Raw genomic sequence first — 16,299 nt, 5'->3', positions numbered from 1 at the left:
TTCCTTTAATTCTTATAGTAAGTTATACTTATCAACCCCAAACATTGTTATTATTTTTCATTTCAATGTTTGTTTCTCTTCCTGAGGTTCACTTTTTCTTGGTTCTCTTTTCCTCGGTGCCTCACTCTTCAGGCTCTGGTTGTGGAGTGCAAAGTTGTTGGAGGAGGTCATCAAGAGGACATGACCACCAACTGACCTGTGAGCAGGCCCTGACCTGGAGGGTAGTAAGGAGGGCACATATTGCATGGAGCACTGGGTATTGTACATAAACAATGAATCTTGGAATGCTGCATCAAAAACTAATGATGTGTTTTATGGTGACTAACATAACACAATAAAAAAAAAGGAAGTATAAACTTCCAGCTATAAAATAAGTAAGTCATGGGGCTGTAATGTACAGTATGGGGAATATAGTCAATAATACTATATGAACTTTGTGAGGTGACAGATGATAACTAGACTATGTGGTGACCATTTCACAATGTATATAAACTCTGAATCACTATGTTGTATACTTCAAACAACTATAATATTGTATGTCAATTATACCTCAGTAGATTTAAAAAAATAAAATCTTATATATGAATCTATGAAAATTGTGTTGATTTTCTAGGAGGTTTAATAAAGCAGAAAGAATATTCAGGTTTACTGCCCTGAAGTGAGAATTTTTCTTTCTTTCTTTTTTTTTTTTTTTAGAACTTTACTTGATTACAAGTGGAAAATCCACCATTAACACAAAATGTGAAAAAAAAATTGCAGTAAATATCTCCATAACATTATTCCTCAAACACATTTCAGGCTCAGTAGAATGCCTCTTGATCAACTACATTTTGATCTACATCAAGTCCATTATTATCTTTCACTATTAGACATCTTTCTCCTCTTATCATCCAGTGTTCAGGTACCAAATAAACTTATATTCTTCTTGGAATATTAGTGTATATACTTTATGTTGGAAAATTATGCTTATAATAACCATTTGAAACACAACTTTAATATTTCAATTAACAATATATAACATTCTGCTTGTGTTATCACCCAGTAAGAGTGAAACACTTTTATATGTGATCTCTCTTCAAGTGCAAAATAACACAGTGAAAAACTAGAGCAAATATTAAAGAGGACTTTCCTTCTTAAGAAAGGAAGCTCAATTTAGGAGATTGAAAAACTTGACAAAATTCACCCTGCTAGTAGTGGCAGAGTCAAAAGTACACTAAATTCTAACAGGTTCTAAATTTAATGCCCTTTTAATGTATACAACCCTATAACTTAAAAGCAAGCATGGAGTGATGTGCATTGATATTTTATGTAATAGTAATCATTATAAGAGTAATAACTATGACACTTCCCTTAAATCTTCACCCCAGGCTCCTTGGGCACAAGTATATACACATACACACACAAACACAAGTATATATACATACACACACAAACACACACACACACACACACCCCATTATAAAAAGACTTGAGATTGACTGTTCACTAATTTCCTTGTAAGTAAGTAATTTCCTTGGGAAGGACAAACAGCTGACTAAGATTTAGAAGCAATATATCATAACAAAAGCAACTGGGTAAAAAGGTAAGTGAAATAATGGCAAAGAAATCTTATTAGAGAGGTGATTAACTCTAATTACAGCTATCAATGAATCAACAAATTTAGCTTCAAATATGTCTAAAAATTAGTCAAGTATTTCAAGGCACACACCACAGCAATATATCTAATTCCAGATCTTAACATTTTTTAAAGATTTTATTTATTTATTTGAGAGAGAGAATGAGAGAGAAAGAGAGAACATGAGAAGAGGGAGGGTCAGAGGGAAAAGGAGACTCCCTGCCAAGCAGGGAGCCTGATGAAAGACTTGATCCAGGGACTCCAGGATCATGACCTGAGCTGAAGGCAGTCATTTAACCAACTGAGCCACCCAGATGCCCTAATTCTAGATTTTAAAGGTAACTCTCCTTTTATCAGAAGGCCAGTTTTCTAGGGCAGGGCTCTATGCTCAATAATATATTCATGAGTACCCCTTTCTCCTAGCATGAGAAGTTTAGGAACAAACATAGTATCTGATTATTTATGTCCCACCATTTGATAATACATCAAAGAACAATGAAAAAAATCTTAAAGTAGGATAGCAAGGTAAATAATTTTGAATTCAATACTAACAAAGAGAAGCTAATTATTGGGTCTTTAACTCACTAGAATTTTCTAGATAAGGATCTCCATTCTCTATATGGTTTACAAACTCACAAAAATTTATATGTTTGCTGATGAAAATATATTAACTTGAAGAATTCTAGAAAATACATTGGGTTTTATACATAAAATATTCTCTTTCTAATTAGATACTATTCATTCTATATACCAGATTAATACAACTTTATGAATGTTTTATAAAATTATAATTTAATGTATATATTAAAAAAAATCCTTCCCAAAAGAAAGATTCTTATAATTTTAATGATTTAGTTTTTTTTCATTGTGTAATGTACTGATATCTTATGAAGAGTATTATTATAAATAAGTTGTTTCAAATTATTTTATCATAAAACTTTAAGATTCTCTGTAAATTTCTTAATCTTTTCCAGTTCAGGTGTGTCTAAGTGGTGCAGTTTATTAACCATCCAACTCTTAGTTTCAGCTCAGGTAGTAATCTCAGGGTAGTGAGATCAAGCCTGCACTGGGGTCAGCAAAGAGTCTGCCTGAGATTCTCTCTTTCTCACTCTCTGCCCCTTCACTCATGCTCTCTTTCTCTAAAATTTTTTTCTAGTTCAAATTAGGTATTGTAATCTTAGAATCAAATTATAAATCTATAATTTTTATAGGATGAAATGTTGATAAATTCTCATTGTCTCTAGACGAATATACTTTACAGACTGCCTCTTTTACAGTTTGTTTGTATATTGTAGAATATAAGGCAATCTTGAGAAATTAGTTGCAATTTTCAGATTGGATCCAGATCATGGAAGATATTAAATGCAAGACAAGGAAGTCTGGACCCTCTTCATTAAGTGATGGAACAGATTTGACTAATTAAAAATCATGATTCACAAATGTTAGGTAAAAGCACTTCTTAAAATTTCTACTTTAGAATAATATATTTTTTACTAAGAATTTAGTGTATTTTTTAAAAATTCATTATTTTAATAGTGGTTTCTCCATTTCTGTACTCTTGGTAGGTTAACAAGTTTTATAAATGTAGTAGTTAAATTTATAAAAGCCTAATGTATGTAAAATCAGCTTCTGATAAAAATAGTGTAATTTCTTTTTACTTGTTTCATCATAATGAAATATGACATACTAAATGAAAATGACATGAAGATTTAGCAAAAAGAAAATTAAAAATAAATATTTTGAGGGAGGGGCAAGATGGCAGAGAGGTAGGTGGCCTTGTTTCAACCAGTCCCTTCTTAAATATCTATCAGAGCACTCTGAACACCCATGAAATCAGCCTGAGATGTAAGAGTATACACTTCTGGATCTTTACAGGGACAGAAGACATCAGTGGAGAGGTAAAGTGGAGTGGGAATTCTCAGACTGATATCAGAGGATAAACAAAAAGGAGATGGAACCACCAGAAGCAACCGACTGAAAAATAATATCCCAATATGAAAGTGCCCTGTGATTGGGGACTAGCATTAACTTGGAGTCTGGTTAAAAGCAAAAAAAAAAAAAAAAAAAAAAAAAAGAAAGAAAAGAACAAAGGGTCTTAAGGGGCATCTGGTGGAATTGGGCAGCCACAGGCAAGGCCCTAAGCTCACAGTCCCAGGAAGGTCACAGTGGGGGCCTACCAGTGCCTGGGAGAGCCCAGCAGGAGCTGCAGTCCATGGTCCCTGAGCCTGCAACTTTCCACTGCTTGCACCATTGCTTGGGCTGGGTGCACCCCTGCCCTCACCTGAGAGAGCCCAGCACAGCCCCTGCTAGAGGTCCCTGGATCTACAACTTTCTGCTACTTGCACCACCACTCCCACAGCTGGGTGTGAGTTCAACCATTCTGGGCCTGGACTTCAGACAGCAGTCCCAACAATGACAGCCACTGGAACTGGGCTCCCCAGATGAATATCACTCATGGTTTTAGTGCCACAGGGGTGCAGAGACAAGGTGGGGGCGGGCTCTGGCGACCACTGAGACAGTGGCTGGTGGTGTGCACCACTTGTAGGAGTTTGCAGAGGGGGAGTCTGTATGTTCTGGATCATCCAGAGGGAAGAAGACTGAGGTTTCTCTCTGGGGTGGAGGACTGGGTCAGTTCACTTGGCTCTAACCCTCTCAAAAGCCACAAAAAGCCACCAAAGAACAAAAATCTCCAGAGAACAAAAGCCTGAAAAACTGGTTTCCACAGAGCCCAGCCCCTTGAGAGGGGGCAGGGAAACTCAGCCCAAGCAAGACTGACTGGAAAACAAGGTGACAGGCCCCAACCCCAGAAGGCAAGCCAAAAGAACAGGAGGACAACAACCACAGGGTCCCCATAAAACTGTAAAACCCAAGGTCAGGGGAAAACAATATATTAAGCCTCCGGTTGTCCCCAAAACCTGTGTATTTCATAGATACAACATCTTGGTTTGTTTTTTAAATTCATTCTCATGATTCTGTGTCTTTTATTTTTTTAACCTACTTACCACTACAACTAGATGTTTAATACAACATATTACATAATAACTTTTTAACTTGAAGTTTTTCATACATATATTTGTGTTTTTTTCTTTTACTTTTCTTTTTTTATAATGTATATATAGATATAAGTTGCAAGGTAATCCCTTTTTCCTATTCAATACTACCCCTATATATAAACTAGTTGTAATTTCCCTGTATCTCTGGAAAGTTAAGTACTTTAACAAAGATAACAAGGTAAACCCAGTAAGAACTGAAAAAAACTTCCTCACCCACATCAAGGGTTTATAACCACTTTCCCATCTATTCTTCCATTAGTGTTTTGGTGTATTTGTTTTTGTTTTTGTACTATATAAATCTTATTCTTGGGGTTCATTTTGGTTGGGTTTTTCTTTTTTTAATTTTTCTTGTGTTTTACTTTTGTTGGTCCTTTTGTTTTTTCGTTTTTGTTTATGCACCTTATAAATCTTACATTGGGGGCTTATTTTGGTGGGTTTTCTCTTTTTTTCCTCTCTCTCTCTTTTTCTTTTCTTTTTTTTTTTTTTTTTTTTTTTGGTGGTGACTTCTGATTGCTCCAAAATTTACCAGGGTGTACCTTGCTTGGATCATGGTTGATATATTCAGCTATACATCCCCCAATCCACCTCTTATCAAAATGACTAAGAGGAGTAACACACAAAAGAGGAAAAATTGAGACTGTACCCTCTGCCACGGAACTATTGGATATGGACATAAACAGTAGTTCTGAAAGGGAATTCAGGGTAACAATCATCCAGGCAATGGCTAAGTTGGAGAAGACCATTAGTGGCAACATAGGAACTCTAAGGGTGGAAGTGAGTGCTGATCTGGAAGTACTAAAAAATGCTATCAGTGAGATCCAATCTAATCTAAATACTCTAACAGCTAGGGTAACTGAGGCAGAAGATTAAATTAGTGATCCAGAAGACAAACTGATAGAAAAGGATCAAAAGGAGGTCTGGAACAAACAGCATGGAAGCATTGAAAACAGAATTAGAGAAATAAATGATGCCATGAAACACTCCAATGTCAAGAATTATTGGAATCCCTGAGGGGGTGGAGAAAGAGAGAAGTCTAGAAAATAGAGTTGAACAAATTCTGGATGAAAATTTTCCCAGTCTGGGTAATGGAACACGTGTTTATGTCCTAGAGGCAGAAAGGACAACCCCCAAGATCAACAAATCTAGAAAGACCTCAAGACACTTAATTGTGAAATTGACGAATCATAATTTTAGACAAGAGGTCTTAAGGGAAGCTAGGGGGAAGGAGATTCCTTACATACAGAGAAAGGACCACCAGAATAATGTCACACTTGTACACAGGAACCTGGCAATCCAGAGAGGGTGAGAAAGACATGCACAGAGCACTAAATGAGAAGAACCTCCAGCCAATAATACTTTATCCAGCAAGGCTGACATTCAAAATGGATGGAGAGATAAAGAGCTTCCAAGACCAACAAGGTTTAAAAGAGTATGTGACCACCAAGCTGGCACTACAAGAAATATTAAGTGAGGTTCTATAAAAGAAGAAAGAACCCAGGAGTGACATAGGACAGAAATTTACAGAAACAATCTATAGAAACTAAGGACTTCTCAGGCAACATGATGTCAATAAAAACTTATCTTTCAATAACCACTCTCAATGTGAACAGACTAAATGTTCCCATAAAAGAGCATAGGGTTGCAGACTGGATAAAACGACAGAAATGTTGTCTACAAGAGACACATTTGGAGCCTAAAAATACAACCAGACTGAAAGTGAAGGGATGGAGAACCAACTTTCATGCCAACGGGCCTCGAAAGAAAGATGGGGTAGCAATTCTCATATCAGCCAAATTAGAATTTAAACTAAAGACTGTAGTCAGAGATACAGAAGGATGCTACATCATTCTTAAAGGTTCTATCCACAAAAACGATCTAACAATTGTAAATATTTATGCCCACCAATATGAGAGCAGCCAATTGCATAAGCCAAGTGTTAATCAAAATAAAGAGTTATTAATTGTACATATTAATTGAACATATTAATTGTACAGCATCTTAACATGCAACTCTCACTAATAGATAGATCATCTAATCAGAAAATCAATAAAGAAACTAGAGCTTTCAATGTCACATTGGACCAGATGGACGTCATAGATATATCCAGAGCATTCCACCCTAAAACAACAGAATACTTATTATTCTCTAGTGTACATGGAACTTTCTCCAGAATAGACCACATATTGGGTCACAAATCAAGACTCAACCGATACCAAAAGATTGAGATTATTCCCTGTGTATTCTCAGACCACAATGCTTTGAAATTGGAACTCAAACATAAGAAAAATTTGAAAGGAATGCAAACACTTGGGAGCTAAAGACCATCCTGCTCAAGAATGTTTCAATCAACCAGAAAATCAAAGAACTTAAACAATTCATGGAAACCAGTGAGAACAAAGACACATTGGTACACAACCTACAGGATAGAGCAAAAGTGGTCCTACGGGGAAATACATAGCCATCCAAGCCTCACTCAAAAAAAAAAAAAAATCCTGAATATACCAACTCTCTTTATACCTTAAGGAACTGGAAAATCAACAACAAATTAAACCAAACCCATGCACAAGAAGGGAAATAAGATTAGAGCAGAGATCAATGAGTTAGAAACTAGAGATATAGTAGAACACATTAACAAAAATAGAAGCTGGTTCTTTGAAAGAGTAAGATCAATAAACCACTGCCCAAACTAACCAAAGGAAAAGAGGACAGAAATTAATAAAATTGTGAATGAAAAGGGAGAGGTCATGACTAATACCAAGGAAATAGAAACAGTCATCAGAAATTATTATCAACAGTTATATGCCAACATGTTAAGCAACCTAGAAGAAATAGATGCCTTCTTGGAAACCTATAATCTTCCAAGACTGAAACAAAAAGAAATTGACAACCTGAATAGACCAATAACTAGTAATGAGGGTGAAGCAATAATCAAAAACCTCCCAAAAAACAAGAGCCCAGGACCTGACGGGTTCCCAGGAGAATTCTACCAAACATTCAAAGAAGAAATAATACTTCTCCAGAAGCTGTTTCAAAAAATAGTAACAGAAGGAAAACTTCCAGACTTTTCCATGAACTCAGCATTACCTTGATCCCCAAACCAGGCAAAGACCCATGAAAAAGGAAAATTTCAGACCAATATTCCTGATGAATATGGATGCCAAGATTCTCAACAAGATCCTAGCTAATAGAATCCAACAGTACATTACATAGATTATCCACCATGACAAGGAGGGATTTATCCACGGGATGCAAGAGGGGTTCAACATTTGCAAATCGATCAATGTGCTAGAACAAATCAATAAGAGAAGAGAGAAGAACCACATGGTTCTCTCAATTGCAGAAAAAAACATTTGACAAGATACAGCATCCAGTCCTGATTAAAACACTTTGAAGTATAGGGATAGAGGGAACATTCCTCAACTTCATAAAAACTATCGATGAAAAACCCGCAACAAATATCATCCTCAATGGGGAAAAGCTGACAGCCTTCCCTTTGAGATCAGGAACACAAAGATGTCCACTCTCACCAATATTGTTCAAGATAGTACTAGAAGTCCTAGCAACAACAATCAAACAACATAAAGAAATAAAAAGTATTCAAATAGACAAAAAATAAGTCAAACTCTCTCTCTTCACAGAAGACATGATACGTTATATGGAAAACCCAATAGACTCCACCCCCAAACTACTAGAACTCATAAAGCAATTCAGTAACGTAGCATGATACAAAATCAATGCACATAAATCATTGCTTTTTTATACACTAACAATGAGAATATAGAAAGGGAAATTAGAGAATCAATTCCATTTACTATAGCAACAAGAAACTTGGAATAAACCTAACCAAACAAATAAAGGATCTGTACTCCAGGAACTGCAGAACACTCATGAAAGAAACTGAAGAAGACACAAAAAGATGGAAAAGAATTAACTGCTCATGGGTTAGAATATTAAACATTGTTAAATGTCTATGCTGCCCATAACAATCTATACTTTCAATGCCATCCCAATCAAAATTCCACTGGCATTTTTCAAAGTGCTGGAACAAACAATCCTGTAATTTGTATGGAACCAGAAAAGACCCTGAATTGCTAAGGAAATGTCAAAAAAGAATAACAAAGTTGGAGGCATCATGTAGCCTGATTTTAAGGTATATTACAAAGCTGTGATCACCAAGACATCATGGTACTGGCACAAATACAGACATATAGGTGAGTGGAACAGTGTAGAGAGTCCAGATATGGACCCTCAACTCTATGGTCAAATAATCTTCCACAAAGCAGGAAAAAATATTCAGTGGAAAAAAGACAGTCTCTTCAATAAATGGTGCTTGGAAAATTGGACAGTTATGTATAGAAGAATGAAACTCAACCAATCTCTTACACCATTCACAAAGATAAACTCAGAATGGATGAAAGACCTCAACAAGAGGCAGTAATCTATTAAAATCCTAGAGGATAACATGGGCAGTAACATCCTTGACATAAGCCACAGCAACTTCTTTCAAGACACGTCTCCAAAGGCAAAGGAAACAAAAGTGAAAATGAACTTTTGGGACTTCATCAAGATCAAAAGCTTCTGCACAGAAAAGGAAAACAGTCAACAAAAAAAAGAGGCAACCCACAGAATGGGAGAAGATATTCACAAATGACACTACAGACAAAGAGCTGATATCCAAGATCTATAAAGAACTTCTCAAACTCAACACTCAAAAAACAGATAATCACATCAAAAAATGGGCAGAAGACATGAACAGACAGTTCTCCAAAGAAGGCATACAAATGACTAACAGACACATGAAAAAATATTCATCATCATTAGCCATCAGGGAGATTCAAATCAAAAGTGCATTGAGATACCACCTTACACCAGTTAGCATGGCCAAAATCAACAAGATAATAAACAAAAAGTGTTAGAGAGGATGTGGGAAAGGGGAACCCTCTTACACTATTGGTGGGAATGCAAATTGGTGCACCCACTTTGGAAAGCTGTGTGGAGATTCCTTAAAAAATTACAAACAGAGCTACTCTATCACCATGCAATTCCACTACTGTGTATTTACCCCAAAGATACAGATGTAGTGAAAAGAAGGACCATATGTACACCAACGTTAATAGCAGCAATGGCCACAGTCGCCAATCTGTGGAAAGAGCCAAGATGCCCTTCAACAGAAGAATGAATAAAGAAGATAGGGTGCATATATAAAATGGAATATTATGTCTCCATCAAAAAGGATGAATACCCAACTTTTGTATCAACATGGATGGGACTTAAGGGAATTATACTGAGTGGAATAAGTTAAGCAGGGAACTTCAATTATATGCTTTCACTTACTTGTGGAGCATAAGAAATAACATGGAAGACATTAGGAGAAGGAAAGGAAAAGTGAATTGAGGCAAATCAGAGGGGGAGATGAACTGTGAGAGACTGTGGACTCTGAGAAACAAACTGAGGGTTGTGGAAGGGCAAGAGTTGAAGGGATAGGTAAGCCTGGCAGTGGGTATGAAGGAGGGCATGTATTGAATGGAACACTGGGTGTGGTGCATAAACAATGAATCTTGGAATAATGAAAAAATTAAATTTAATTTTAAAAATTGTCAGATAGCAAGCATGTCAAGGATCTTAACATCATTTTGTACATAGATAATAAACCAAATCCCACTTCCATTTTGTAAGGTAAAATGACACACAAGGAAGCATTTGAATGAAAATCCAGGAAACATATGTTATGTCATAATTATAAAGGTCCTTTATACTCCTTTTTGTCTCAAGAAATCATTTAAAAATGATGTAAGTAGTATCAGTAAGTCATAAACTGTTTATAGGATACCACATAAATTGGGTCATGTCCTTCTTTCCTCAATAAAATATAATATACACCCAATTTGAGGCATTCAGTGATTTGTGTAGGAAATTAATTGACCTTCTGAGAAAATGAGTTAATATGAAAAAGCAAATTATTCAAAGCAATGAAATATTCTTGGTAATTGATGCCAGAGAAATAAAATAGTGGGTGCCTGGGTAGCTGAGTCATTAGGCATCTGTCCTCAGCTCAGGTCATGATCTCAGTGTCCTGGGATGGAGCTCCACATCAGGCTCCCTGCTTAGTGGGAAGCCTGCTTTTCCCTCTCCCATTCCCCCTACTGTGTTCCCTCTCTCACTGTGTCTTTCTCTGTCAAATAAATAAATAAAATATTTTTTTAAAAAAAGAAAACAGATGTGTCACTATTTAGATATATCTCTTGTGGTTTGTATTTTCTTAGGTAGTTTCACAATTATGATAAAATCTTTTTATATATCCTATCTAAATCCTTGTTTCTCCTCTCATATGACTGGAGCTACTTCAAGGAATACAAAGAACTTTACATTCTCCTTTTAATATATAGAAAGAGAAAGAACTTATTTTTTCACTATTTATAGAAAAAGGAAACATGATTACAACAAAATGATTTTATAATAATTAAAGTAGTGGAACAACATGTGTACCATCAACATAAAAATCAATAAGAACATTTCATATCATGCAATTTTTAAGCATTAGTGATAGGCAGTTATAATTATTTTCTCAACAGTACGCTATTAGTGAATCTTTTCAGAAAAAAATAATTAACTATTTTTTTTTTTTGTCTTTAAAAATTCTCTTGTCCTGAATAACTTTCATAAGGTAGCTTGGATAGTTCAACTTCACTTCCAGACTCCCAGAGATGATGCTTAAACTCTGCAGCAATCAAACAGGGCAAGTAATTTCATGCTGAATGATTGATATATAACCATAAGTTTGTACAATAAGACAGTGTTGCATTAAATTACAGTTGTTGACACTTAGAGTAAATAAATGGGAAAAAACAGCATGACAAAATTATTTTATTAAACTACACTGTTTCTTCCACAGTTTTAAGATTTTTATGGCAAGATTACAGCTGAAGTAAGTGCAAGGTTCAATGAGATTCTTTTTAAGGTTTTTTGTTTTGTTTTGTTTTGCTTGCCTTTATCATAGGAAATCCATGTTACAAAATCAATGATCTCAGCCAGATTTTGAAATCACAAATTATTGGAATTTTTGGAAGAGGAATGGAAGTATGTTGTTCCTATAAATTTGTATCTCACTGATTTCAATAGTTCATGCCCTGAATCAATCCAGGACAAGAAAAATAACAGGTTATCAAAATGAGATGGTTATATTCTAGGAGTCTTAGTTGCCAAACAATATAGAATAATAAAATCAAAGATACTGAATTTAATAGTGCCAATCCTATTCCAGGCTAACTCAGACTCCTGTTATCATTTTGAACCCATGTATAATACCTACACATGGTTACATACATGAATTAGCTTATAAACCTTCCACTATTCATTTTACATCACTTCTGAATCTGCAAAACTACTCAAATTCCAATCACAGAAATTGGTTAGTTTTTTTTAAATGAGGTACCTTAAATGCATGTCTAAGCAGTGACTTGTACATAGAAGTCCCTCATAAAATGGTACTCTCATTTTTACTCTCCTCTCTATTTTTCAAGCATAGTCTTCACAGTATTTTGATGGGAGAAGTATACTAAGCTAAACTTGATTTGGCAGTATTTTTTTTTTACATGACAATATCAAAACTGATTCTAAAATGGTTATACTTCTTGTTTTTCTAGTCATACCAATGAAATGCTATCTGCAGGCTCTGAAATTGTTAACTGAAGGTAAACTGTACAATGATCTTTTAAATTTCATATTTTTCCTTTTCCCTACAACATATACCAAAATGCCTTCCAGAGTATTTGTAAAAATTTATACTAAAGAAGAACATCATATTTCCAAGGTATAAATGGTTTTGTAAAACAGATGCATTTCTCTTCTTTTAAGATTTTATTTATTTATTTGGAAGAGAGAGAGAGAGACTGTGCAAGGGACAGAAGGAGAGGGAGAAGTAGACTCCCCATTGAACAGGGAGCCTGATGTTGGACTCTAGCCCCGGACCCTGGGATCATGACCTGAGGCGAAGGCAGAGGCTTTCACCCACTGAGCCACCCAGGTACCCCAAAATAGATATATTTCTCATGAATATTTTATCATTTTTCAGAATATCTGAGTCAAAATAGTAATAGAAAATATTTTATTCCTTGTTGAAAACATGAAATTTCTGATAAATATCTTTATATATCACAGCCTACTACAAGCATTTCATTTCTTTACTTTCATTTTCTATTTAGGTGAGTAATGAACTAAATGTAAATATCACCCCAAAGTCTCCTTTGAAAATGTATTTCACACTTTGTTTAAAATCAGTTGGATGGGGCACCTGGGTGGCTCAGTGGGTTAAGCCTCTGCCATCGGCTCAGGTCGTGATCTCAGGGTCCTGGGATCAGGTCCCGCATCGGGCTCTCTGCTCAGCAGGGAGCCTTCTTCCCCCCTCTCTCTCTGCCTGCTTCTCTGCCTACTTGTGATCTCTGTCTGTCAAATAAATAAATAAAATTAAAAAAAAAATAAAATCAGTTGGAATATTTTGCCTTCTGCTAACAATAATATTTTATTTCACTGTTAGAATTTCCTTAAGGATCAATGAGTTTTTGTTGTGTTTGTTGACATTTCCCCCATTTTGTGTGATGTTTCTTCAAAAAGAAGCCAACTACTGGGGTGCCTGGGTGGCTCATTGGGTTAAAGCCTCTGCCTTTGGCTCAGGTCATGATCCCAAGGTCCAGGGGTTGAGCCCCGCATCGGGCTCTCTGCTCAGCAGGGAGCCTGCTTCCCCCTTTCTCTCTGCTTGCCTCTCTGCCTACTTGTGATTTCTGTCTGTCAAATAAAAAAATAAAATCTTTAAAAAAAAGACAACTACTATATTGAAAGTTTTAAGTACATGTATTCTTCTTCAGTACTCACTTATTTTACAATTCTGCAACATCAGTGCATATAAGATGCCTCTCTTGGTATTAATCAGAAATTGAAGAATGTATAGAAAGGATGAAGAATATTGCAGATGTAGCACAAGATATAAGAATAAAATAATTTTTAATATATTAATTTGCCTAAGTTCACCAATTCATGTCCAGCAGATATGTGGTAATTTACTAATGTGAACCAGTGATAGAAAATATATAATTTATCTATTTTTAAGATGTGAAAATATAAAATAAATCACCTGAAAATTAATTGATTGTAAGATGGTCCTTTTAGCTAATAAAAACCTAAGGATAATGAAGACCTTATTCTAATTAGCATTTACTTCTCATATTTTGCCTATCTCATAAAGTTATTTGTTATGTGCTTAGGAAATGATCTCTTAGCTAAATAAAAGAAAATGTCATTGTTGAAAAAGTTATTTATTTATTTGACTTTTTAGGAATTACAAAATATGAAAAAAATAAAAATAAAAAGAGGAGGATATTTGGAAAATATTTCAATTTTTTTCTTCCTTTATGCCTTGCTTACTATATGTTCATATTCTCAAGTAAAATAAATCTATCCCAGAAAACATCTCCATGCCTTCAAAAACCACTAAAACCAGAATTTGCTCTTTTAATAAACTTCATGAGCAAATCTAACATAAACGATAATCTGTTAATGTAATTCACAAACCACCCCCTTGTATACATTTTTAAGTGAGCCATAAATTTAGTCCAGGGGAAAGTGCTATTAAGATACACAACACACACACACACACACACACACACACTCACAAAAGATGCACAACACAAAGAAATTGTTCATAAAAGATAATTTCCTGTTGATAAATATTTACAATAAATAGAATAATAGCAGTAAAAATTAGAAAATGATAACACCTTTACGAATGATTACATATAAACAAAAACAAACCTTGAGGAGATGTTAGGCATCTAACACCTTGTACCTTATAAACTCATTCAAAGCGTAACACAACTCTGTCCACAAAGAATAGGTTCTATAGGTATGCAAGTTCTGTTTTACTGTCTGCAATAGCATAATTATGGACCTATTGTGACAAAAATGCACCCACAACTGGAGTGGGAGCTTATTTCCACTGTGTGATTAAGAATGGTTATTGTTGGGGCACCTGGGTGGCTCAGAGGGTTAAAGCCTCTGCCTTCGGCTGGGGTCATGATCCCAGGGTCCTAGTATTGAGCCCCACATTGGGATCTCTGCTGAGCGGGGAGCCTGCTTCCCCCTCTCTCTCTATGCCTGTCTCTCTGCCTACTTGTGGTCTCTGTCTGCTAAATAAATAAATAAACCTTTAAAAAATGGTTATTGTTACTGTATAATTTAAACATGTGTATTCTTGAATGACCTTTGAAAGAACCATTTCAAAAATTATGGTAAATTATTATTTTCATTGTTATTTTGAATTCTGATAGATTTCTTTAGTATTTCTTTTTTTAAAGATTTTATTTATAAAAAAAAGATTTTATTTATTTATTTGACAGAGAGGAAAACAGTGAGAGACTGAATGCAAGCAGGGGAAGTGAGTAAGGGAGAAGCAGGCTTCCTGCTGAGCAGGTAGCCTCATGCAGGGCTTGATTCCAGGTCCCTAGGATCAGGACTTGAGCCAAAGACAGATGCTTAATGACTGAGTCACCCAGGCACCCCAGATTTCTTTAGTATTTCTAACTTAGGGGAAAAGATACCCAGTTTGACTTTAACATTACAACCTTTTTATTAAGACTGAATAGGTTTTCAAAAGCCTTTATTCACTGAAACTGAGATGAAGATCTTTTTTAAAAGTAGCACAAACAAAACAATAAAATCAACATGTGATATAACTTCCAGAGAAAAGATGTAGGTAAATTATATTGCTTGACTTTATTAAAAAAGTAACCATACTTAAATCATTTAATTTATTATGAATTTCTAGATAAATTTGTAATCATTTTTCCACAGAATACAGATAAAAATCACTGTATAAGCTGTTTTTTTTAATAAGCTTTTTGGGTTTTAAATTATTATACATAGATTTCTTGGGTTCTAACATGCCCATACTTAACTTCAGGCCCATTAAAGAAAGCAAACAGATTCCATTATCCAAGTCATTATCTTTTAAGAATTTCTCCTGGAGGGCATTCAATACCTTACACAAATATGTAAATACTTAATTGGGTGTCCAAAATAGAAATCTTATATATATTTCATGTTCTGGCTTGAAGATGAGAATGAGTAACATTCCTTTATTTTTCTAATTCCATTCTTGTTACATTGTGTAAATAAAGATTTTATAAAAAGAATAATGGTGGGCTCCTAATCTTAAAAATAACATTCTTATTCCACTGTGGCAGTTTGGGAGCATAGTGGATAGGGAGGATATATTGAAATTAATTTATTTTCTTGAGTAGACACGGATTTTCCCAAGTGAAGCTGGAATTCTCAACACCATTAAGCATCAAGACCTTCTTATCAGATTCTAAAAAGCTTTACTGTGATGTATCTAGCCCTGTTTTGATCATCATGCACATAATGATACTGAGGACAGTGCCAAAAGCTTTATTTTAGGGTCTTTCCAGTGTATTCTATAGCAAGAAGTGTTGTACTTCCATTTGCAGACAACATCCCCCCTATTATAGTCATCATTTGGCACTCAATTTTCCTACCATCAGGAATCATTTTACCCTGATTTTCTACTAAACTTAAAATGAAACCATATATTTATTTTGATATTTCTGCAGAGTGTAAACA

The 16,299-nt window shown here is 35.1% G+C and overlaps 1 protein-coding gene across 1 annotated transcript in view; it reads right to left on the bottom strand.

Annotated features, from left to right (window-relative positions):
- PCDH11X (protocadherin 11 X-linked) overlaps window positions 1-16,299 on the bottom strand; it is a gene marked incomplete at both ends in the record, with an annotated part of 454,058 nt that overhangs the window by 394,312 nt on the left and 43,447 nt on the right.

The sequence above is a fragment of the Martes martes genome, assembly GCF_963455335.1.
Source record: "Martes martes genome assembly, chromosome: X".
Taxonomy (NCBI): Eukaryota; Metazoa; Chordata; class Mammalia; order Carnivora; family Mustelidae; genus Martes; species Martes martes.
This window is presented reverse-complemented; position numbering and strand designations above follow the sequence as displayed.